General features: G+C 38.3%; 1 long non-coding RNA gene across 1 annotated transcript; it reads left to right on the forward strand.

Moving 5' to 3' along the window:
* Nucleotides 1–1,410: 1,410 nt before the first annotated feature.
* Nucleotides 1,411–21,598, forward strand: LOC132115233 (uncharacterized). Its single transcript, XR_009425448.1, has 9 exons — nucleotides 1,411–1,455; nucleotides 1,797–1,908; nucleotides 9,204–9,359; nucleotides 9,502–9,744; nucleotides 13,990–14,158; nucleotides 18,169–18,368; nucleotides 18,494–18,549; nucleotides 20,255–20,382; nucleotides 21,502–21,598. It is a non-coding gene; the product is annotated as an uncharacterized LOC132115233 (long non-coding RNA).
* Nucleotides 21,599–26,900: the final 5,302 nt, after the last annotated feature.

Below are 26,900 nucleotides of genomic sequence, written 5' to 3' on the forward strand. Positions count from 1 at the left end.
AGATCACTGCATTCACGCGATAAACAGACTCTGTCTATTCAATGCTCATCACTGCAGCCTTTCATGTGATGGGAAAAGATCGAAAAAATAATTATATAATCAACAAATCCACGATTCGTTAATCTCGACAGCTGTAATAGTATATATATATATATATATATATTTATATATATATATATATATATATATATATATATATATATATATATTTGAGAGGGGTCCACATGTAATACGCATTTCAAATGCAAAGATGTCAGCCAATCACAACAGTTGTCGTTTACTCGGAGTCTCACAGCAGACACGCCCCTTCAAACAGAGCATTCAAGCCAGAGGGCTAATATCAGGATATAAAAATGCTTTTTATTTCTACATTTTAAATGTAAAAATCATACTTACAATATAAGTACACCTAAGGAAACATTTAAAAGCATTTAAAGATAAGGAAATAATCCATGTCATGGGACCTTTAAGAAATTTTGAATCTGTGTGTAACAGAGGTTGTTCTTACTGATTCACTATTATCTCAGGATTTTCTTTTACAATAGCAGTTTTGGATATTTTTTTTTATAAAATAAGATCTGTGGTTAACATTATATATGACTTTTGTTATAAAACAAATTACATGCAGGCAAATATCAAATGTGTTTGAAACTGTAAAACCTACAACAGTCTGATTCAATAACAATGTAAACAAGTCTTTGTAGTAGTTGTATTTAGCAACTCGTGACTTGAAAAAGGTTCTCTTCTAAGTTTTAATGACTGTAAACTGAGCAGCTTTATTTGCACCCAAGAAATATTAATTTTGCATGAAAAATTAATGTAACGCTTTTTGATGAACTGAAAAATAACAAATTTAGGGTAAATTAAGTTTACAGCTAAAAGCTAAAATAAATCTTACTTTGTAGTTTAGGTCTATTAAATCTTAAAAATCATGGTTTTCAATTTTTTATTATATCGGCCATGCCTGCATACCAGTCTGCTATGATAAGCGCTTATAATGAAGATCGATTTACCAAAGTTTCCAAGGTTCATGGCTTTAAATGTTGTTTAAACAGCTGTTTCTTTTCTAAATAGGTTTAGAATGAGCAGTAGTGTTTGGCTACTTAAGATTATTTAATGCTAGCAAATGTCACTACAGCTAGCCTATAACTTGCACTTTGCATTGTGCTTATAACAAAATATATACATTATGTAAATGCATTGACCCAAAAGTGCCCTTAAAACTTCCCTGCCTTATCCACCCTCTTGTGAAATCCCGCTCGTGCTGTAATTATTGGATATGCAAAGCTGAGCAGATAAGGCTCAGAGTCGTTGTTTAATGCAATTACAGAAGGCCTTTAATAGAGGTAATGGGAGGCTGATTGGGGAGCTTTGTTAGGGTGTGGGGTGTTGGTGTGATGACCTGTGATTACCCCCTACCCAGCAGCAGCCAGGGAAGCCCACCACATCATTACAGTGAGTTGTTTTGTCATGGAGGTAGAGCTAAACCCTCATTAGAGCCAGTTGTTCTCACGACTGCCTTTCCTCCCTTTCTCTTTCTCTCTCTGTCTATGAACTGTGAGTGCAGTCCTTAGCCACTCACCACCACACACACAAACACAAACACACATGCTCTTACTACACTAATCACCTGTAAAAACAAAAGATAGATGGTAAGCAAACATACTTTTGGGAAGCCTAAACTAACCTGTCCATTAATGTATGCATACACATAGAGACAGTTTTATTTTTATTAATACAGGTTTTGATTCGATTTTTAGAGTGAATGATTTATATTGTGTTATATTTTGTGTCAGTTAGTTTTGTCTCAACCGTACGGATGGCCCAGGACCTGTGTGAGAGTATTTACGGCCAGTTCATGGAGCTGTCACTTACCCAGTCTGGCGATTGCTGCATTGAACATATATGGTATGCACATCTTTAAAACATTTGGCTATTGAACGGTTATTCTGATTAAAATATATCACACAGTGGTAAAAGCAGAGGTGGGTAGAGTACCCAAAAACTGTACTCAAGTAAAAGTACTTCTAGAAATATTTACTCAAGTAAAAGTAAAAGTACTAGTCTTGAATAGTTACTTGAGTAAGAGTAAAAGAGTATCGGATAAAAAATCTACTCAAGTAGTTAGTTACTAGTTACTTTGGGTCATATATACTGAGCCTATTTTTATTTAGATATATAGATAAAATGTATGTAATGTATGTGTGCGTGTATAAATGTATATATTTAATCAGCCTTTACTCAAATTTATGTAATTTATTTTAAAACCCTGTCTGTTTACTTAAGTAACAGATATAGGTGTCATGCCATAACATATTTTTAATACGACTGACTTTATATTAAATGTGAATTTAACATTGAAAGTTAATGTGATATAAATATTGCTACTAATCTTTCATTGTTCAGAAAGAGAGCAAATAACATTTACATTATTAAAGATCATTTTCACTGACAGTCTAGATTTCAATCACTCTCAGAAACTCCCATTAAAATCACTGAAACTGTTAACACTGTGAAATCAATATCTGGAGGAATGGAGGAATGGAGGAATTCACCTCCATTACTGGGTCACTTCCTGTTTGTTGTTGGCGGCTGTACTGCGTTTGAGCTCCGTCACTATATTCTTTTCATTGACTATTTTTAACTCAAAAAACAATTTTATACATCATCGTTTCCGTTTATATAACGTGTGAATATATCCTCTATTGTATTCTACAACAAAAACAATCAGAGCGCCTCGCTATCACTAGTTTTATTTTGATCTCCCGGGTCCGCTATTAGCTTTTAGCCCGTTAGCATCAGCGGCGTGGTTGCAGCTAACTGCGCTAACATTGCTAATACTCTATTCACACACATTACCACTGCTGTACTCACTGTTACTTGCTTTAATGGCGGATGAATGTCTCCACTCTGTGCAGCTCGAGCTCGAGGCCGTGGGAAAGCAGATTCGCGACCTGGAGGTAAGGCAGGCCCAGCTGAGAGAGCGGAGAACCGCGCTGGAATCATCCCGGGCTGACGCTCACAAGTCCGGGGTAAGTATACAGCGATCTGTTAACAGTCCCACCACGTCTACTCCGTGTGTTTCTCTGCACAGGCCCGGTGCACCCAGGACGCGATCTTCCCAGATGTCCTTCACTGCGACGCCGGGACACCACGGACCCTGGGTGCATCCACAGCGGAGGACGCGAGCCGGGTCCCGGGCGACGACTTCTCCCCCTCCTGCCTTCGACATCTCCATCCGGAACCGCTTCGCTCCCCTCCGCGAGACAGGACGCGACGCTGTGATCATCGGAGACTCCATCGTCCGACACGTAAGTGCTACGTTAGCCGAAGGTAAAGTGCACACTCATTGTTTGCCTGGTGCTCGTGTTCTCGATGTTTCTGCGCAGATACCCGCGATCCTGAAGGTCGACGAGAGCCCCAGAGCGGTCGTGCTTCACGCCGGGGTTAACGACACCACGCTGCGGCAGACGGAGACGCTGAAGAGGGACTTCAGCAGCCTGATCGAGACGGTTCGCAGCACGACGCCCGCGGCGACGATCGTCGTGTCAGGACCACTGCCCACGTATCGACGAGGACACGAAAGGTTCAGTAGACTTTTTGCTTTAAATGAATGGTTGTTGTCATGGTGTAAAGAACAGAAACTGCTATTTGTTAATAACTGGAATCTTTTCTGGGAGCGTCCTAGGCTGTTTCGCGCTGATGGATTACACCCCAGCAGAATCGGAGCGGAGCTGCTCTCTGACAACATCTCCAGGACACTTCGCTCCATGTGACTAGTAAGACAATTCTCTAATAACTATTATGATGAGTTTTGTTCCACCCGCTTAAATGATAAAAGTACTTGTGCTGTAAAAACTATTAAGACTGTGTCTGTTCCCCGAATAGTGAGGTCAAAATATAATGTAGGATCTAGAAAAAATCTTATCGTAATTAAACCAGAAAAATGTAAAGTAAATGAACAAAAACAATTTTTAAAGTTTGGGCTCATAAATATTAGATCACTCACACCCAAAGCAGTTATTGTAAATGAAATGATCACAGAAAATAGTTTTGATGTACTCTGCTTGACTGAAACCTGGCTAAAACCAAATGATTATTTTGGTCTAAATGAGTCTACTCCACCAAACTACTGTTATAAGCATGAGCCCCGTCAGACTGGTCGTGGAGGAGGTGTTGCAACAATATATAGTGATATTCTCAATGTTACCCAGAAAACAGGATACAGGTTTAACTCTTTTGAAATACTTTTGCTAAATGTTACACTGTCAGACATGCAAAAGAAATCTAATGTATCTCTTGCTCTGGCTACTGTGTATAGACCACCAGGGCCGTATACAGAATTCCTAAAAGAATTTGCAGATTTCCTCTCAGATCTTCTAGTTACAGTTGATAAGGCGCTAATCATGGGAGATTTTAATATTCACGTTGAAAATGCAAATGATACATTAGGACTTGCGTTTACTGACCTAATAAACTCCTTTGGAGTCAAGCAAAATGTCACCGGGCCCACTCATCGTTTTAATCATACACTAGATCTAATTATATCGCATGGAATCGATCTTACTGCTATAGATATTGTACCCCAATGTGATGATATTACAGACCATTTCCTTGTATCGTGCATGCTGCGTATAACTGATATTAACTATATGTCTCAGCGTTACCGTCTGGGCAGAACTATTGTTCCAGCCACCAAAGACAGATTCGCAAATAACCTGCCTGATCTATCTCAACTGCTATTTGTACCCAAAAATACACATGAATTAGACGAAATTACTGACAACATGGGCACTATTTTCTCTAATACATTAGAAGCTGTTGCCCCCATCAAATTGAAAAAGGTTAGAGAAAAACGTACTGTGCCATGGTATAACAGTAATACTCACTCTCTCAAGAAAGTAACTCGTAGTCTTGAACGCAAATGGAGAAAAACTAACTTGGAAGTTTTTAAAATTGCATGGAAAAACAGTATGTCCAGCTATAGACAGGCTCTAAAAACTGCTAGGGCAGAGCATATCCACAAACTCATTGAAAATAACCAAAACAATCCAAGGTTTTTATTTAGCACAGTGGCTAAATTAACAAATTACCAGACGCCACCTGATTCAAATATTCCACCAACGTTAAATAGTAATGACTTTATGAATTTCTTCACTGATAAAATAGATAACATTAGAAATACAATAGCGAATGTAGATTCTACAGCGTCTAACACTTCAGTTTCATCCATCGCCCTCAAAGATAAACTGCAGTGCTTTACAAATATAGGACAGGAAGAGCTAAATAAACTTATCACTGTATCTAAACCAACAACATGTTTATTAGATCCTGTACCCACTAAATTACTAAAAGAGCTGTTACCTGTAGGCGAAGAACCGCTTCTCAATATCATTAACTCGTCGTTATCTTTAGGTCACGTCCCAAAACCATTCAAGCTGGCGGTTATCAAGCCTCTTATTAAGAAACCAAAACTAGATCCTAGTGTACTGGCAAATTATAGGCCTATTTCAAATCTTCCATTTATGTCTAAAATTTTAGAAAAAGTTGTGTCTGCTCAATTGAGCACCTTCCTGCATAAAAATGATCTGTATGAAGAATTTCAGTCAGGTTTTAGGCCCCACCATAGCACAGAAACTGCACTTGTTAAAATTACAAATGACCTGCTTCTTGCGTCAGATCAAGGCTGCATCTCATTTCTAGTCTTACTTGATCTTAGTGCTGCGTTCGACACCATAGATCATGACATACTCATAGATCGATTACAAAACTATACAGGTATTCAAGGGCAGGCTCTAAGATGGTTTAGATCCTACCTGTCCGATCGCTACCATTTTGTTTACTTAAATGGGGTGTCATCTCATTTATCATCAGTAAAATATGGAGTGCCACAAGGATCCGTCCTAGGTCCCCTTCTATTTTCAATATACATGTTGCCCCTTGGTAATATTATTAGAAAATACGGAATAAGCTTCCACTGTTATGCTGATGATACTCAGCTATATATTTCAACGAGACCAGATGAAACTTCCCAATTATCTAAGCTAACAGAGTGTGTTAAAAATGTAAAAGATTGGATGACAAATAATTTTCTCCAATTAAATTCAGATAAGACAGAGATATTAATTATTGGACCAAAAAACACCACACAGAATCTTGTAGATTACAATCTGCAACTAGACGGATGTACTGTTACTTCCTCTACAGTCAGAAATCTGGGTGTTATATTAGACAGCAATTTGTCTTTTGAAAATCATATTTCCAATGTTACAAAAACTGCATTCTTCCATCTTAGAAACATTGCCAAGCTACGAAACATGTTATCTGTTTCTGATGCAGAAAAGCTAGTTCATGCATTCATGACCTCTAGACTGGACTATTGTAATGCACTTCTAGGTGGTTGTCCTGCTTCGTCAATAAACAAGCTACAGGTAGTCCAAAATGCAGCAGCTAGAGTCCTTACCAGGTCAAGAAAATATGATCATATTACCCCAATTTTACAGTCTCTGCACTGGCTACCTATTAAGTTCCGTATCTGTTACAAATTATCATTACTTACCTATAAGGCCCTAAATGGTTTAGCTCCTGCGTACCTAACTAGCCTTCTACCACGCTACAACCCATCACGCACCCTAAGGTCACAAAACGCTGGACTTTTGGTAGTTCCTAGGATAGCAAAGTCCACTAAAGGAGGTAGAGCTTTTTCACATTTGGCTCCCAAACTCTGGAATAGCCTTCCTGATAATGTTCGGGGTTCAGACACACTCTCTCTGTTTAAATCTAGATTAAAAACGCATCTCTTTCGCCAAGCATTCGAATAATGTATCTCTTAAATTGTGAGTGTAGTTGCATCTGCATTTTTATTCTTTAGCTTGGGTTAAACTAATTTTACTTTGTTGGATCAGCAGCTATGCTAATGATGTCTCTATCTTGTTTCTATGTTTTGCCACGGGATTTACATCCCGTGGTAACTAGGATTTACACAAGCTCCAGTCTGGATCCAGAACACCTGAGAAGAGATGATGCTGACCCTCAGAGGACCCCAGATGATCCTAACCTTGAATCAACAAACAGAACTAACAATTATTGCTACATGTGTGACTGCATCATATAATTACTATTAATTAATAATATTGATAGTTCATCATCTAGCTGACTACGTCTTGTATTATTATTATTATTTTTAATTTTCTGTAAAGTTGCTTTGTAACGATTTGTATTGTAAAAAGCGCTATACAAATAAACTTGAATTGAATTGAATTGAATTGAATATCTTAATTAAAGATTCGTACACACATCTGCACTTTGTTGTTTTTGACGAGAGAATTCGCCAGAAAAAGGTATTCAGTCAGTGAGCGAGTGAAGGAAGCACCGGCATTTCAGCGATGACTCATCTGAACGCCTCTGATTGGCCAATGCTTTAATAAGCTCAAAAGAATCATGTGTGATTTGTTATAATGCGCAGTGCTGTAAAAACACATCTATCTCTGGCTCAGCACCAGCAAGCGATCACAGATCTGAATTTAGCAGCTGATGATATGACTTGCTGAATGTACTCGCACGGGTGTGATTGTATTAAAATTAATAAAATCTTAATCGGCTAATTTTGTCTTTTGGAAGCTGCATTCAACTTGACTCCCCTCTGTTATAAGCCACACACGTACAACAAACTAATGTCACAGTGGTATCGTGTACTGTAATCGAATGTAGCCCAAGTTATTACCTGTTAAATAGAAGACAGCACACGCGGTGTTCATCTAATAAGGATCTACATCGCTAGCAAATAATAGCCTTTGCAGATTTGCTTTCAATTCAGTGCAGTTCCATAGCCACGTTTTCAACGCTGCTGATGTTCTTAAACGTTACAACTCTGAGTGAACCGCTTCAGACGCTCAGCGCGTGCGGCAGGGAACTGAACGACTCATTCAAACTGATTCATGAACCAATTCACTCGTTTGCCAATTGGTTTGAGCAAGCCTTTGAACAGAATTGACTCAAAAGAATGAATCATTCGCGAATGGGCATCGCTCATTGCCCAGAGAAAAGTAGACGGCGCGTTTGGAATAAACTGAAGCATTTATAACACTTATTGCATTAAGATAAAGTAACGAGAGGAGCGTCGCCCACAGTAACGAAGTAAAAGTACAGATTTTTCCCCCAAAATTTACTCAAGTAAGAGTATAAAGTACCCATATTTAAATATACTCTGAAAAGTATTAGTTACCCCAAAAAATTACTCAAGTAAATGTAATGAAGTAAATGTAACTCGTTACTACCCACCTCTGGGTAAAAGTTTGGGTTTTTGTGTGAACGTGACAAATCCTTTTGCCAGAATGTACCAATAAATAAATGTTTGTAAATGCACATATAAAGTACTGTGAAGGATACTGTAACAATACGAATACCTCAACTTTTTAAATAAAGCAATTTAACATAATATTTAAAAGGCATGATTTCTATTTAATAGGCCTAAAATACAAATAGTCAGACTTCTAGACTTTTACAGTTCATTAGTAAATACATAAATAGTTGATTATTTAATCAATCAATCAATCAATCAATCAATCAATCAATCTCTTCTACAAAACATTTACTGAACATTTAATGAACATTTACCTTGCGGTCACATGCTGCCAAGTACCTTCCTGTATCCCCAGGATGCAAAAGTCATTTAAGTCTTAATTTTGTTAAACATCCCATCTGGGTTTGATTTATAAGATAAATGACAGAATGAAACGGTTGTTATGTCAAAAAACACAGCTCAGCAGCACATTGTTGTCCATGATGACAGATACCGAAATTTGCTAAATGATTGTATCGCACTGCGGTAAATGATGTCTGTAACCCTAATACACACACATGATCAGAATGTAACCGTGCTCCACCGCCAGCCACAACAGATTCAGACTCGTATCAGCTGTGTTGCACAGCTTGAAGCAACAAACTGTAGACTCAAATCATCCGCGTCTGAGAATTCCTGGTCCAGAAAGGCTCTGTCTAGTAATACTGTGTTTCAGGTCACGTGGTCACAGGAACCTTTCACTGTTCGCTGGCAGAGGCTTAAGCATTCTGGGGTAGGGTGTGTCCCCCCCGACAAGGGCCCAGTGATGGAGAGTGGCTGGCCAGATGCTGTTTCATGCTAGATTAGCCCTCCTGTGGTCAATTTGCTTTTCCTAATGTCAGCTCTCCCTGCTGTCACCTAGCAACCGCTGCTGCAGCCAAGAGGCCCAGCCATGCATGCAGAATCCCACCTGCCATTTGTAAAGGAGGGCGTGTGTGTTTATGTGCATGCACGTAAAACTGGATGCTGTGCATGTGTGAACTGGATCAAAATGCCTTCCTGATTCAGGGATACTGAGGTAACCATAAAAAAGAATGAAGAAAAATCTACTATGAGGATGTTTTAATGCTTGTTATTCCAACTCTCCTCTTGACATAAAAAGCAACAGAGAAGTCACATTCCCCTTATTTTAACACACTTCTTTCTGTACTTCTTCATAGGTGTGTGCGCCGCTCCCTGCATCTCCATTTGTCTTACGAAGACGACTGCTGTGTGATGATATATCGGCTGCTGGATTCTGCACGTATGTGTCTGTATATGTGCAAGAAAAAGCGAACGAATGGGTCTTGATTACATTTGCAAGGCATGAGCTGAAGTGAAGGTCTGAATGAGATTCTCGGTGCTCAGCGTTAATGTCATAGGAGCCTGATGATTCTCTGAATGCAAGAGGAGCATTTTCTTTTGTAAGTAACAGCAGCCACGTCAATACCAGTGTCACACCCAGGGGCTGGCTATGCTTTAACGAAGCCACACCCCTTCTCAACTTCCACCTCGAGGAGGTCCCCAAACCCGACCCAATGGCCAAACAACACGAGAACAAGTAAGTGATAAAACAATCTTTATTTAAATATTTAAAAATAGCTTGGGGAATAGGGAAAGGGCAATTAAAACTAAACTCTGACTCGGCCCTCCAGATGGGCTATGGCCGGGAAGAGGTCAGGGAGCAAGGGGGCCACGGGGATCCGGGGCGTGGGGCTCGGGCCCCGGCCTGAGTCTTAGGTATCCGTAGCGCCCTCCTTCTTCCTCCTCTTCGCTGAATACAGCTCACGGTAAGTACTGGTTCACACAGTTCGTTCTCGAGGTGCCCACTCTCTTTCTCTTCCTCCACAGGCAACGGCTCTTCGCTGATTACAGCTCGCAGTAAGTACTGATTCACCCAGTTCGTTCCTTGGGTGCTCACGCTCTTTCTCTTTCTCCACAGGCAACGGCTGGGACACACAGGCACAGTTAGTTCAGCTTGGTTTTGCTCTCACCTCTTCGCTGATTACAGCTCACAGTAAGTACTGGTTCACACAGTTCGTTCCTTGGGTGCTCACTCGCTTTCTCTTTCTCCACAGGCAGCGGCTGGGACACACAGGCACAGTTAGTTCAGCTTGGTTTTGCTCTCACCTCTTCGCTGATTACAGCTCACAGTAAGTACTGGTTCACACAGTTCGTTCCTTGGGTGCTCACTCGCTTTCTCTTTCTCCACAGGCAGCGGCGTAAGTACAGGTTTCCTCAGTCTCTCCTCGTGTTACCCACTCTCTCTCCTTTTCTCTCCACAGGTATCAACTTGGGCACAATAGCACAGTTAGTTTGCTTTGAATGGCTCTCACCTCTGGGCTGGACACAGCGTACTGTAAGTACAGGGTTCGCTCTATTCCTCCTCGTGTTATTCACTCTCTCTCTCCTTTTCTCTCCACAGGTATCAACTTGGGCACAATAGCACAGTTAGTTTGCTTTGAATGGCTCTCACCTCTGGGCTGGACACAGCGTACTGTAAGTACAGGGTTCGCTCTATTCCTCCTCGTGTTATTCACTCTCTCTCTCCTTTTCTCTCCACAGGTATCAACTTGGGCACAATAGCACAGTTAGTTTGCTTTGAATGGCTCTCACCTCTGGGCTGGACACAGCGTACTGTAAGTACAGGGTTCGCTCTATTCCTCCTCGTGTTATTCACTCTCTCTCTCCTTTTCTCTCCACAGGTATCAACTTGGGCACAATAGCACAGTTAGTTTGCTTTGAATGGCTCTCACCTCTGGGCTGGACACAGCGTACTGTAAGTACAGGGTTCGCTCTATTCCTCCTCGTGTTATTCACTCTCTCTCCTTTTCTCTCCACAGGTATCAACTTGGGCACAATAGCACAGTTAGTTTGCTTTGAATGGCTCTCACCTCTGGGCTGGACACAGCGTACTGTAAGTACAGGGTTCGCTCTATTCCTCCTCGTGTCATTCACCTCTCTCTCCTTTTCTCTCCACAGATATCAACTTGGGCACAATAGCACCGTTAGTTTGCTTTGAATGGCTCTCACCTCTGGGCTGAACACAGCGTACTGTAAGTACAGGTTTCCTCTGTTTCTCCTTGTGTTACTCACTCTCTTTCCTTTCCTCTCCACAGGTATCAACTTGGACACAAAACACAGTTACTCTGCTTTGGATGGCTTTCACCTCTGGGCTGGACACAGCGTACCGTGCTATCTCCGGAGATCTGAAGCACGCTCACAACATATACTGTACTGAACTAGGCTAGGGCCAGCAATCTCCTTGTCCTCCCACGCCGAAGTGCGTGAAGGCGGGGGTTTATCTGACAGGACACACGGCAATACACAGCAGCCCACAGCAATATACAACACCACGTCAAAATTATAGGTTTTCACAGCACGAAGACTCACCCACCACACTCAGTGTACGGAAAGGACACCCGTCTTCCTTCACTTCGCTTGGTTCGGATCTGGCGATGGAATATGCGGCCTAGCTAGTGATGTCGTCGTTGCGACTACTTCAATAAGTATTCCTTCGGCTCTCCCACCACACTATATTAGGGGTAGGGCCACCCTCCTCCTCCTGGAGAGATCTACACAACGCCAGGTCGATATACAGGGCACTTTCGACTGGCTCTTAGTACTCACATCAATGCCACTTCCAATCCCCTTTTTCACGTCGTCTCAGTTCGCCGTATAATCTGTTCACTTCTCAACCTTTAAGGTTCGCGATGTCTTCACAATCATACAATTCCAGCCTGAGGGAGAGAGAGAGTTAGACAGCTACCAGCAGCGTACCAAGACGGGCACAACCCAGTGCTTCACACACACCAAAAAGAGCTTCCTAGACTGTGAAATAACTTGGCCTTAAGTACTGCCTTGTCCAGCGTATCCTCCAATCACCAACCGCTGTCCCTAACTAGGCACAGGTGCATCGAATTCCCTGATTTTCCTTCTTACGGCGCTACCGGAAGTTCCGGTGTTCTGTTTTTCCGGTCCGGGCGGAAACACTTCCGGGCGGAACCAAACTTCCCGAATTTTGGTTCCGCCCCTAAAGATCGTCACCTTGTGACACCAGCTCAGCCCTCCAGCTGTACAGAGTTCTGAATGATTCAGCACAGAGACAATGTCGCTCCAAAGGAAATTAGCTCAGTGTTATGCCAGAATGTGTTTAAGAGCGAACAGAAATGTGTTTCTTGAATACTCCAGATGTTTTTGGCATCACGCTTGTGTAGCTGCTGAAACCCTGTACGTACCCTGCAATATTATGATATTGTGTTTTTGAGCAGATACTTTATGGCAGTGATTCCTTTTGGTTTTTGGTGGTGTGTTGGCAATCCAAACTTTTACAAAAATTACTTCTTTATTTTTTAGGTCGAACATTTAAATTAATTAACATTGCCATTAATTATATAGGCTTATTTACAATACGCCAAAAAAATAGAATAATAAAAAAGGGAAAATAAACAATAGACAGTTTCTAAATATCTTTTAAAGGCTTCAGTAGTCAATATTTAGTTTGAGTCATATTTTATAATACTTTGTATAGTGTTGTTCATGAATATCCAGCTTAACCAAACTAAAGTTAATTAAACATAATTTTGAATCAAGCATGAGCACTATTTTTTTTAAACAACACGATAACTAATAGCAGCAATCATTTTTTTTTTTTTTATACAGTGGCTGTATTATTTGATCATAAATACAGTAAAAACACTATTATTGTGAAATAGTATTACAATTTAAAATAACAGTTTTATATATTAATATGTTTTTAAATATAATTTATTCCTGTGATGGAATAAATTATATCCTGAGTGGCTAGGCCTGTTTATTTTTTGTGATTAGTTGCATTTATTATTTTCATTTGCCATTTTTTCCCGCCGTCCAGATCCTATCAGAACAGACCTGTGACCCATTTGTAGGTCACAACCCATCAGTTGAATGTCGGCATCCAATGAACTATCCTCTTGTTCACTAATGCATGTAGTGTTTTTAATCCAGCACCCATATCAAGATTCCGGGCAGTGCTACAGAAGAGGTCAAGATTTGAACTCTCTCTTCAGCCGCTGGTTCAATTTGATTATAATTGACCGGCAGGCTGAGAGGCAGTGAGAAAGAGCTGGTGTGCAAAGCTAACAAGGGCTGATTGTACATACAGCAGCTAGGGAGCCATGTGTCTGCTCGCCCCTCTTCAGCCAGACTAGGGTACAGTGTTTTAAAAGCACTGGAGCATGGGCCACTCGCCTATGGAGCATCAGCCGAGAGCTTATGATGGGGCTGACCGGAGGTTTCTGCCTGCTCTTATTCTCTTTTTATTTTATTTTTTCCTAATCACGAGTGGCTTGTTCACACCAATGTTCTGGCCTGATCTCTTAAAATGAGAGACTTCACTTCACCACTACAAGATATATAATATATCCAACTTTATTTGCATATTATGTATTTTTGTTACAATATTTCAACCTGATATTGTCACAAAATGTAAATGTTTTGTGTATTGTGAAATGCTTGTAAATAGTGCTTGATCTGTTCATTTTTCTTTTCTGATTCAGATGAGCTGACTTTTTAACTTTAGAAAGCAACATTATGGATAGAGACTTATTTTATCCGTAAGCAGTACTTCGAAGTTAAAAATGTCTTGATGGATTTATTTAGCACAAACACACTGCTTTTCTCTTCACAAGACGCCAGTTGATGGACTGGAGTCATGTATACCAGCTGTTTGGGCTTGTTCTGACGGCACCCATTCACTGCAGAGGATCCATTGGTGAGCAAGTGATATAATGCTACATTTCCTCAAAACTGTTCCAATGAAGAAATGCTCATCTACAGCTTGGATATCAGGTGCTGTTTGTAAAGCTGCTCATGCTGAAAATAACAGCAACATTTTGTCACATTTAGCTTCAAACAATGTTTAAAAAACTGGTATGAATTTTTGACGGTCACTTTTTAGCACATTTACAACAATATTTATCAACTTAGAGATATTTTAAATAGTTAAATATAAATATTAAATGTTACACCTAAATGTTAAATGTTAAATCTAAATCTAAATGTTAAATCTAAATCTAAATGTTAAATCTAAATGTTAAATCTAAATATAAAATCTAAATGTTAAATTTAAATCTAAATGTTAAATTTAAATCTAAATGTTAAATTTAAATCTAAATGTTAAATATAAATTTAAATCTAAATGTTAAATCTAAATGTTAAATCTAAATGTTAAATATAAATCTAAATCTAAACGTTAAATCTAAATTTTAAATATAAATGTTAAATCTAAATCTAAATGCTAAATCTAAATGTTCAATCTAAAAGTTAAATCTAAATCTAAATGTTGAATCTAAATGTTTTGGTTGAAACTAAATATTTAGCTAATATGCAAATTCAAAATGCCGGAAGTGCCAAAATAAAAGCTTGATGAGGTCAGTGTGTGTTTATAGCATTGTGTTAAATAAGGAACAAATAAAAATCATCTCATCCGAGGAAATTGACTCTTGGACATGGATTATCTTGATAAATACTACCTAAAGTAATAAACACGTTTGGAGAAACTGTATTTGAAGAGTACGCTAGTGTATGTAGATATTAATGTTAGGGAACAATGTGAGAGATGTGTACGTTTAGTTTTATTATATGATCCACACTCCGGAACAGAAGAGGGCGGTATTGCGCCAATAAGCTGGATGCCAACCGCCGTTAAACTGGGAAGAAGACGAATATGATGGCTTGCTGTGTGTTACAATGGTGAGAATATATTTTTTTCACGAAATAATTATTTAAATTTAAGAGTACAAGTTATTTTCATACAGTGGTATTGATTTTGGAGTTAATAATCTATTAAATCTAAGGTGTAAAGTCAGCAACATATAAGCAAAAGGTGTAAAGACGCTATCCTCCGGTTTCACAGGCAAGACTACTTGAGCCATGGCCTGATCCTGGCTTAATCTAAACCCTGTTTGTTACTTACATAATATAGCATATTTGTGATTGTGCTGTAAAAACACGTTTTATAATGAATAACTAACAGGAACAGATTATGTTTATCTGCTGTAGAGTGAATGATGAAGGAATGCTGCCATCAAAGGATTTGTATAGGAACACTACAAAAATAAATGAAACATTTTAATTAGTGTAATTTCAAAGAGTTATAACAGCACTTTTCTTATTGTTGATTTCTGTGCATTTGCTGCAGATCTTTTGTGGTGGAGCAATACCTGCAAGGAAAGGGGAAAAAAGGAAATACCTGAAACAAAAGAATAAAGGAATTACTTTTTGTATTGTGTGTGTGTGTATTTGTGTAGGTTATGAAAATGTCTGCAGAATGGTGTGTGCACTGAGGATGGAGAAGTCCACTGCAGCATCCAGAAATGGTCCAGAGATATAGATGAGACGCTCCATCACTCCAGCTCTCACTGTCTCATCAGGACCAGATGCTGCTGCTGTGGTCTTTTCATCATCGGTGGCCCCAGAGCAGCGAGAGCATCTAGAGAAAAACCAAAAGACACTGAGGATTTGATTTTGGTAAAGTTTGTTCTGTTGGTTTCTGTTTATACAATGAAGGCTGACTTTCAGAAGCTTCAAAAGCATTTATCTGAAGTGATTGACAGTGCTCTTATTACAGGGGCCTACAATCCTCTGATTCACCTGGAGAAAAGAGCCGTGCTCACAGACTTACTGGTGGTTTTGAACCAGTTCAGTGGTTTAGCCCACTACAAAAGTAATAAATTAATGCATGTACTTGTAAACTATGTGTAAATGTTTTAAAGGTAGTGGTGCTCGTGGAGAGCAGGCACACGATTGTTTTGGAGCAGACACAGCAGCAGTCAGAATGTCCTGCACGTGTTCTTCTGCTCTCGCTTCAAGGTTGTGTGGTTCAGAGAGCCGACATCATGGTCTTCCTCATCCTGTTGCTCAAAGACATCCCCGTTGAGAAGAGTGAGACTGTGAAGCACAGCGCAGCAGCAGAATCAGAACAGCTGTGTTGAGATGATAGTAAGATGTGGGGTTCACCATCTGTAAATACATGATTGTTAGAACAGTAAGTTTGAATGAAGCTTTGTTTCATGTGTTGTTGTACATGTACATGTATGCATTTATTGTGATGCTAACATTTATACATTCTTTTAATCATTTAGACATGTTTCTTGTCAGTAAATAAAATATAAATATTTTATCTATTCGTGTATTAACTTGACTGAAATTGACTAAATTGCTTGACTGAAAACTGATGCATTCACATCAACTGCATTAGTGTATATTCATGTATAGCTATGTCACGACAGAAAATACATTTGGCTTCTTTTACTAAAATGTAATTTTAAGGAAATTTTTTTATATAATTATTGGTTGGCATTTATCATTATTATTGCAAGTAAGTGTTGGGGTGGACAAAGGATGCAGTTCATTATGGGGTAATGTTTATTGTTGAGTAGTAATACTTACATTTTTAGAGTATAAAATCATCAGTCTTCTCCAAAGGTGAGATCTTCGAGCAGCTGTTCGACGTGTGCAGATATTGCAGAGTCGCTGAGAGAAACTGTACTGGACTGTGGAGTTAGTGATGCTGTGAAGTGGTAGTGCACCTGTACCTCTTTTTATTATTATTGCCAAACTTATAACATAAAAGATCAGGGTAAGACGGTTGTATTTAACAATAACAATCATAACGCCATAAAACAGTAAATAAAAATTTAACGTGTTCATCATATGAGATCCTATACAAGAAAAATAAAATCACATAAAATAATTGAAAAAATATTATAGAGATAACGATTTGGAGTTTTCTAATTATATTTAAAAAAATAACATTAGTGGAGTTAAAAATATAAAAACTACAGGAGCATTGAGCAGCAAAGAGCGCCCTCTCGTGGCTGTAGACGGTCATGTTTTCTCTTGGTTCATGTCAAATTAATTTTGATAAATAAGTTGCAGGACCAGCCAAACTATGAAAAAAGTGCGACTTATAGTCCGGAAAAAACGGTAGTCATTATCACGATAATCCATGTCCAAGAGTCAATTTCCTTGGATGAGATGATTCTTATTCGTTCCTTATTTAACACAATGCTATAAACACACACTGACCTCATCGAGCTTTTATTTTGGCACTTCCGGCATTTTAAATTTGCATATTAGCTAAATATTTAGTTTCAACCGAAACATTTAGATTCAACATTTAGATTTAGATTTAGATTTAACATTTAGATTCAACATTTAGATTTAGATTTAGATTTAACATTTAGATTGAACATTTAGATTTAACATTTAGATTTAACATTTAGATGTAGATTTCATATTTAGATTTAACATTTATATTTATATTTAGATTTAAGATTTAGATTTAACATTTATATTTATATTTAAGATTTATATTTAAGATTTATATTTAGATTTATATTTAACATTTATATTTAACATTTATATTTATATTTAACATTTAGATTTTATATTTAGATTTAGATTTAACATTTAGATTTAGATTTAATATTTATATTTATATTTAGCATTTAGATTTAACATTTAACATTTAGGTTTAATATTTAATATTTATATTTAACTATTTAAAGTTGACAAATATTGTTGTAAATGTGCTAAAAAGTGACCGTCAAAAAATTCATACCGTTTTTTTTACATTGTTTGAAGCTAAATGTGACAAAATGTTGCTGTTATTTTCAGCATGAGCAGCTTTACAAACGGCGCCCGATACTTGGATGGCCTTATAGACATTTTCATTTTTGGATGGACTATTCCTTTAATTCTTTACTTGGTGTAGACCATAGGGAAACGTCCTGTGCACTTGAGCAGCTTTGAGCACACCTGAAGAACTGTAATGGTGTTAGATCTGTGCATGTGTTTGATTGGAGATGAGGGGGAGGTGTGCTGACGTTGACCCAGAAGTGAAGTGATGTGTGGAGGACAGACAGCAGTAACAGCAAGAGAGAACAGGTTGCTTAACAGGTATTAAAGTCATTTTGTGACTGACACGACTAATTCAGTATTCCGCAAGCTGGCTGTTGATTGGTTCCCCTCAGGCCTGCCACAGACAGCATCAGGATACAGAACTGTGTGTACTTCTGATATTTACAGCAGGGTCCATTCTTTATTTAATCATTGCCCCTGGGTTTCTCTTGGATGTTTTGCCCACAGCATCTTTAGACAGCTGATGCCATATTTGGTCCTTACCAACAGGTTTCCCATTCATGGTACTCTCTGTTGATACAGGGCTGGATTAGCAGTGTTGACAGGTGTAAAACCCACAAACAAGAGGAGAAAGTCTGTGTGCAGATGTGAGCGTATATTCTTGCTCGCAACACATATCTCAACTTTCACTTCAATCCTGCACTTTGTTGTGAACATAAAAAAAAAAAAATATCCGTTTGGATCAAAAACCCAATATCACAATAGAGCACTGAATATATATTTTCTGTTTCATTCGTCTGTAAAATCCCAAGGCTTATAGAAAAATAAGTGGGTATTACTCTGGAGATGGTTTGGATATTACACAGAGTACGACAAAAGATCAGGGTATGAGAGAGAGTTATCTCCAGCTTTACTCTACAGGCCACATTTACAGCTCAACCTGAAGGAAATCGCATTAAAATTTCAATCTTTGTTAAATCTTATCTTCAGGAAGATCGTTTTAAATGAATGTGCTTTCGAACACAGGCTTCATCAATTTGGATACTTTTGCTAGCATCTCTCATTCACTTTGACCTTCTGTAAAGATTCAGCCTGTTTAAACATGACTATAAAATGGGTTTAGGACAATATATGCCAGGGGGTTTTAATGAAAAGTTGCAATTTTTTAGGCTGATATGGCTAGGAACTACAGTATACTCTCATTTCATTGTAATAATCAAGGAACTTAACTGCCGTACCATGGGTGCAGTAGGCGCAGTGATATTATGCAGCACCTGAAAATAGTCCCCAGGTAGTTTGTGTAGTTGCAGCAACAGCAGAGTTGCTGGGGACTATTTTCAGGTACTGCATAATATCACTGCATCTGCTGCACCCATGATATGGCAGCAAAGTTCCTTGATTATTAAGCAGGAATGAGAGTATAGTTAATAGCATTATCGGCCTAGAAAAATCGCAACTTTTCATTTTCCGTCAGTCTTAATGTAACTACAGATGAGTCAAGTTTTAAATAGGAAAAATATCAAAACTCTTTGGTCATTTTTGAGCAAGATGCTTATGGTCTAATCAGATTCAACAATCTATGCTAAGCTAAGCTAAAAATGCTACTGCCAGACCCGGAGATCGGCTGAATGGATTCAAAAATGGTAAAACAAAAGTGTTTAACTCTAGGAGGAGTTGGAAAATGAGCCTATTTTCAAAAATAGTGGAGTGTGTTTTAGTGGAGTGTAATTGTTTTGTGGAAACAGTGATGCATTTTTCCAGGATTCCTTGTTGAATAGATATTTCAAAAGAACAGAATTTATTTCAAATTGAGTTATTTTGTAAAACAATTAATGCCTTTATTGTCAAAAAAAATAATAATTCAAAAATAAAATCTTACTGACCTCAAGCTTTATTAACTAAGTTTAATAAACATTACATTGTTTATTATTTTCTTTGTTGCTATTGTTACAGAAATTATTCCAATTATCCCTACATAAACAGGACAGTTAGAAAGCAGCATATAGTAAATAGTTGTCACTCTTTTACTGTATGAATGCAGCCATCAAACCTCCATCAAGTGAAGGAAAGTTTGATGTTGAATGTTTCAGAACTAGCAGGTGTGTATTGTTGGCTCAGAGCCAACTGGGTCCATGAACTGTGCTGACTGGTGTGAATGATTTAGGAACTGGCTATCTGTCTTGCCCCAGTATGCAGTGTGCGTGTGTGTGTGTGTGTGTGTGTGTGTGTGTGTGTTTGGAATATAGAGTGAGAATTTATGGGCCTCTGAATGGAGGTTTGGCTCAGAGACTTCACTGTTGAATGTGACAGATGGTGGAAAACAGCAAGTGCTGAGGAGAGATATTCAAATCTGATCTTGGAGAATGTGAGGAGGGTTTCTGGCCAGAGCAAAGCCTCTTGCAGAGAGAAAGATAAAGAGCAGAAGGGGAAAAACTGAGGTGAGATCACACAGAGGGAGAGGGCTTGATCAGATTTGTGGTGAAACACAAAATTGCTTTTTTTGTTTCTTAATATCCATTCAGGATGTTCTGAAAGTGGGAATTCATTCTCTATTTTCTCCATAATAATTTGTCAAGCTGATTTTACGGTTAGCTGATTCTCATATTAAAGCTCTACCAGAGATACTGATCTCATAAAATGTAAATACAAGAGGCACCAACGGCAGTAGATATTCTGTCTATAGCAAACTAGAGATGTGTTTAACCACGACTTGTTGGTGAAGTGCTTAAAAAACACTAATTAATCCTAATTAGGTCCAGAATAATTGCTGGTTTTAGGATAAATAAATAAATAAATAAATGGGAAATGTCTGTATGAACCTTGCTGTAAAAGAATCCAGTTTAAGCTGGTTGGTCTGGTTTAATTAAAATGGTCTTAGCTGATCTCACAGCCTGGTCAATCTGATCTTTAGATCAGACAACATGACCAGAGACCAGATCAAACCTGATTTAAGTAGTTTTTTTCCCCCAAGCATGATATAGCTGTAGTAGTGTTGATTTAAAGGGGATAAAAGTGCTACTTTTTTTTCTGCAAAATGTCTACTTAAAAAAATATCAAGCAATCAGTGTTTTTAAATATGCACTAAACATTTTTTTTATATTTTAAATAATTCTGTGAAATTTACACTAAAAAAAAATTCAGCATGTGGTTGCCAAAACTTACCATTTAAAAAATATGGTAGAATTGTTTTTATTAGTTTTACTGCTACACACAAATACAAAATACCATTATGATAACACATGACAAAAATCTTGAAAATTGAACAGCTGATTTTGAACAGCTTTTTGGAGAAAAAATGTGAGTGGTCACATTTAAAGTTTTTCCACTTTCATTTGTTTTTTCACTTCTAAAAACTGTAACAATATTATATGAAAAACATTTAGCCATATTTTACTGTAAAATTACTTGAAATGTCCCATTAGATCTAGTTTCCACTGTGTATATAGTTGTTAGGTCCATAGGGACGTCTGTCTACTTTCATTTACTGGTGTAAAATGTAGTGCTTGTCTTGGTACGTTTTCTGTTGTGCTTCTTTGTTGCTCCTCTTATCCACACAGGTTGGGAGAGCCACCTGAATTGTATTCCAGCTCGTTATGGTGTGGGTTGAGCACTATTTAAAAGATCCAGAAACCTCCAAACACACAGAGAGAGAGAGAAAGACTGAGGCTTGCTTCCGAGAGACTGTCATTTTCAGGTCCCAGCACTTGTCACTTTCAGAGTGTTTTGTTGTAACTTGTGGGGTGGTGTAAACACTAAAGAAGGTATGCTGTGTGCTAACTTCTTTAGAGTATGGTAACTCTGTGTGAATAGTTGCCATTAATAGTTGGAGTGTTACAGTAACCCCTAGTTGTACGCAGTTGTGCTATGTTGGCCTGTGTGGCCAGATTTACCATTAAGATTATGTTTGTCAACTTTGTTCTATTGTTATTGTGATATCATTTGTAGGGAGGATGATGCCCTTTAATTTGAGAATCAGTTTTCCCCTGTGTTTGATCAGAGAGGGATTAAGGGAAGTGTTTGTCTTTTTGTTTCATTTCTTTTAATGCTAGGGAAGGTAGTTTCATAAACCCTCAGTTAGTTCCTTTTGTTTGTTGTTTTAGCTTTTTCCCCTCCCGAAGCCTTATGTTTGTATCCTATTGATTAATTTAAAATAAACCTTGTATGTCTTTTTATATTTACAACTGGTGTGACGATTTGTGTTTTTCCCTGGGACCTGGAGACGGGAGTTCTCTCACTTCCCCGCAAATTTTTGTGGGGGAGGTGGGGTGGGGTGGTATAACTATAGTAAAGAAACTTTACAGTTGACCTATTAACAGGTTTTACCATATAATTTTTACAGTCTCTTACTATCAAAATTAATATCAAAACTATTACTATGGTGATTATTTTATTTTACAAAAAAGAATCATATTGGAGAGTAAAAGAGTGCAAACTTTATGAAATACTGGAGATAGTTGACCAACTGGTCTGAGACTGAAGAATGAAACAAGTGAAGCAGACCTGTGCCGCCTGTCTCCTAATAAACTGGCACCAGATCCTGGGCTCCAGCCAGAGGGGAGCCCTGCCACCCAAACTGCCACCTCTCCCTGGTCCCCAGAGCCTAGCAGGGAGGCGAACGGCCACACGGCGTCTGACAGAAAGACAGAGAGAGCAAAGCCAGCAGGCCATATGTGTCTGGTTGTGAGAGGAACTCAAACCACAGACTGTCCAACACAGAAATGCTGCAGCTGCCCAGCTCTTCCTTGTGGCAGAATTAATGGAGCGCTCAGTGTGGAGAGAGGTGAAAAAGTCACAACTAAGTAGTAAAATGCCTTCTTGATGGATATATTGATTAGTACATGTAAGAGATATATTTCTTTCATCAAATTTACATTGTAGTCCCAGCTTGTAGTATATTATTTAATTATAGTAAAAGTTGAATCAAGTTATATTTGGCTATTTTGAAATACTAAACCATGCAAAAGAAGTGGTAGCTCTTCTTTGTTAATTACAAAGGGTAGCAGTGATTAATGCACATTTTATGAAATATATTTTAGGTGTGTTTTGTATGGAATCTGCTTCCCAACTCTAGGTAAAAAAATAAAATAAAAAACAGTAAGAAAAGTTCAATATAAAAAGTAAAATCTATCTAAGATAAGTTATATAAAATTCTAATGTGGCAACTTAAATATAAAATCACAATTACGACTGTATATTATGTGCAATAAAGTTGCATGTGTGGTGTATAAAGTGATAAAATCATTTTGAAATATAAATTTGCAATTATAAAAATAACACAGAGAAATAGTTTAGCTTGATAGCCTTTTTGTGTGATATTATTATTATATTATATACTGTATGTGGACTCTTGTTATAATTAAAATTATATATGCAAATAAATTTACACAACAGTCTACGATAGCAAGTGGCATATATTATTTTTATTATTATTATTTTAAATATTTAGCTCAAACACACTTTTTCTCAGTAAATGTAATGCAAACTAAATATTTTGTAACAATTTTTTAGTGATGCAAGTGATACATCAGTATTATATTAGTCATTTGTTACACACTAGTCTTTAGATATCTGGTATTTGTGAATGTATGAAGATATGAAGTTCAACAGGTGTGTACAGTCATATGTCCATATCAAGAGAGCTCTGTCTAGCTGATGAATGTATTCATGTTCCATTACATGGTAAATGACATAACTCCTCATCTTCAGAGCAAATGTATGCCAGATTGTGAAATGCATTGCATAATAACTAGTCACATATGGCATCATGCCAGATGTTTACAGAAGACAGCAGTCAGACGGCGGATATGTGTGTTACTCATCTGATGTGTCTTTCCACAGCAGATACCTCACAAGGTGAAGTCGTCGTGTAATGAAGATATAAGCCCCATCAGTTAGATTCAATATCAGACGCATCAAAACCCCTGCCTTTTTTAGGAGATGGTGGGTAGTAGAGGAATTTTTAAAGAGGAGGCTGATGATTCATGATGCAGATTCTCTTCCTTAACGGGGCTTTTGCCTCATTAAATCCTTAACGGTGTGAAGCGACTTGGAACGACCTGATCGCTTTATCACACCCCTCGCCCCTTTTGCCCTTCAGCTCAGCATTGAGCCCTGCCCACCCCAAGGACATAGACCACCGTTAAGCCCTGCCCACCCCAATGCCACAGGCCACAAACCGAGGTCAATCATCCATGTGGTGAATCAGAGCACCCACATCCATATTAATTTGTTATAATGAATCCTACGCCACATTTTAACATTATAAATGCCACTGCAGTCAAATTCTGTATGAAGTTATACCGTCTTGACAAATGTTGTTTGTTAAGTGAATATGGCTGTAGTTTTTGTTTCAGGGATGATAAATGAAATAAAAGTATATTTGCTTACTTTTTAGTTATGGACTCAGTAAGTTTTCTTCATGTGGCTTTTCTTCATCTTCGGCATTTTTTTTGACTTTTTACGGACACCTGATGGACTGGATGTGTGAAGTTTAACTGCTGCTGCTTTTTACCAAAAACTTTACCATAAACTGTTTGTTTATCTTTTTCTTTTCAACTATTTTGAGTTGGAATTTGAAATGATGTGGCCACATCTCACAGTAAGTGTAACTAGAATTAAAGGAAGTTAATTTAGCACAGGTAATAGTTTTCTGGGAAATAAAGTTCTTTATCTATTTATATGTTTATCTGATTAGGCCTAGAATCTTTATACTACAAAAATTATTAAACATCTTTAACTTTTAGACAAGACTTCAGAAAGACAAGACTTTCAATGTTTGTTTAGATGAATCTTCCTTTTCTAGTTATGAGATGACAAGTGTGATCATTTAATTATGGATTTGCTTTTAGTTAAAGATACATTCATTACATTTTCTTTGTGTTTCTTCTTAAGTTTCTGTATTTCAAACACCTGTTTGTATGTCTGTCTGTAAGGTTTATAAAACCTTTGCACTTTAAAAGGTTTTAAGAAACTTTAACTTTCAGACAAGACTTTGTGAATCCATCACTCAAAGTTTGTCAAAGCTCTCTAGTTAAAAATGACATGTTTCTTTGGGTTTCAGTTCATTTAATGCTACATTTGAATTGTAGTTCTGCATCCTGTTTGCTACCTAAATTCAAATTCGATTCTAATGTAAAAACAACCTGCTACTTGATGTCCCAGCCTTGTTTTCTGTGTTCAGTGGTTGTATTGTGTCTGTAATATGTATATTGTTTGTTAATATATTGTTTATTTTGATTGTTCTGTTTAGATGTACAACCCGAATTCCGGAAAAGTTGGGACGTTTTTTAAATTTTAATAAAATGAAAACTAAAGGAATTTCAAATCACATGAGCCAATATTTTATTCACAATAGAACATAGATAACGTAGCAAATGTTTAAACTGAGAAATTTTACACTTTTATCCACTTAATTAGCTCATTTAAAACTTAATGCCTGCTACAGGTCTCAAAAAAGTTGGCACGGGGGCAACAAATGGCAAAAAAAGCAAGCAGTTTTGAAAAGATTCAGCTGGGAGAACATCTAGTGATTAATTAAGTTAATTGATATCAGGTCTGTAACATGATTAGCTATAAAAGCTTTGTCTTAGAGAAGCAGAGTCTCTCAGAAGTAAAGATGGGCAGAGGCTCTCCAATCTGTGAAAGACTGCGTAAAACAATTGTGGAAAACTTTAAAAACAATGTTCCTCAACGTCAAATTGCAAAGGCTCTGCAAATCTCATCATCTACAGTGCATAACATCATCAAAAGATTCAGAGAAACTGGAGAAATCTCTGTGCATAAGGGACAAGGCCGGAGACCTTTATTGGATGCCCGTGGTCTTCGGGCTCTCAGACGACACTGCATCACTCATCGGCATGATTGTGTCAATGACATTACTAAATGGGCCCAGGAATACTTTCAGAAACCACTGTCGGTAAACACAATCCGCCGTGCCATCAGCAGATGCCAACTAAAGCTCTATCATGCAAAAAGGAAGCCATATGTGAACATGGTCCAGAAGCGCCGTCGTGTCCTGTGGGCCAAGGCTCATTTAAAATGGACTATTTCAAAGTGGAATAGTGTTTTATGGTCAGACGAGTCCAAATTTGACATTCTTGTTGGAAATCACGGACGCCGTGTCCTCCGGGCTAAAGAGGAGGGAGACCTTCCAGCATGTTATCAGCGTTCAGTTCAAAAGCCAGCATCTCTGATGGTATGGGGGTGCATAAGTGAGTGAAGTGACATTCAGCCAAGTATGGTGACCCATACTCAGAATTTGTGCTCTGCATTTAACCCATCCAAAGTGCACACACACAGAGCAGTGAACACACACACACACACTGTGAGCACACACCCGGAGCAGTGGGCAGCCATTTTTTATGCTGCGGCGCCCAGGGAGCAGTTGGGGGTTCGATGCCTTGCTCAAGGGCACCTAAGTCGTGGTATTGAAGGTGGAGAGAGAACTGTACATGCACTCCCCCCACCCACAATTCCTGCCGGCCCGGGACTCGAACTCACAACCTTTCGATTGGGAGTCCGACTCTCTAACCATTAGGCCACGACTCCCCGTTGAATGTGCATACGGTATGGGCAGCTTGCATGTTTTGGAAGGCTCTGTGAATGCTGAAAGGTATATAAAGGTTTTAGAGCAACATATGCTTCCCTCCAAACAACGTCTATTTCAGGGAAGGTCTTGTTTATTTCAGCAGGACAATGCAAAACCACATACTGCAGCTATAACAACAGCATGGCTTCGTCGTAGAAGAGTCCGGGTGCTAACCTGGCCTGCCTGCAGTCCAGATCTTTCACCTATAGAGAACATTTGGCGCATCATTAAATGAAAAATACGTCAAAGACGACCACGAACTCTTCAGCAGCTGGAAATCTATATAAGGCAAGAATGGGACCAAATTCCAACAGCAAAACTCCAGCAACTCATAGCCTCAATGCCCAGACGTCTTCAAACTGTTTTGAA

Source organism: Carassius carassius, chromosome 34 (assembly GCF_963082965.1).
Source record: "Carassius carassius chromosome 34, fCarCar2.1, whole genome shotgun sequence".
NCBI classification, from domain to species: Eukaryota; Metazoa; Chordata; class Actinopteri; order Cypriniformes; family Cyprinidae; genus Carassius; species Carassius carassius.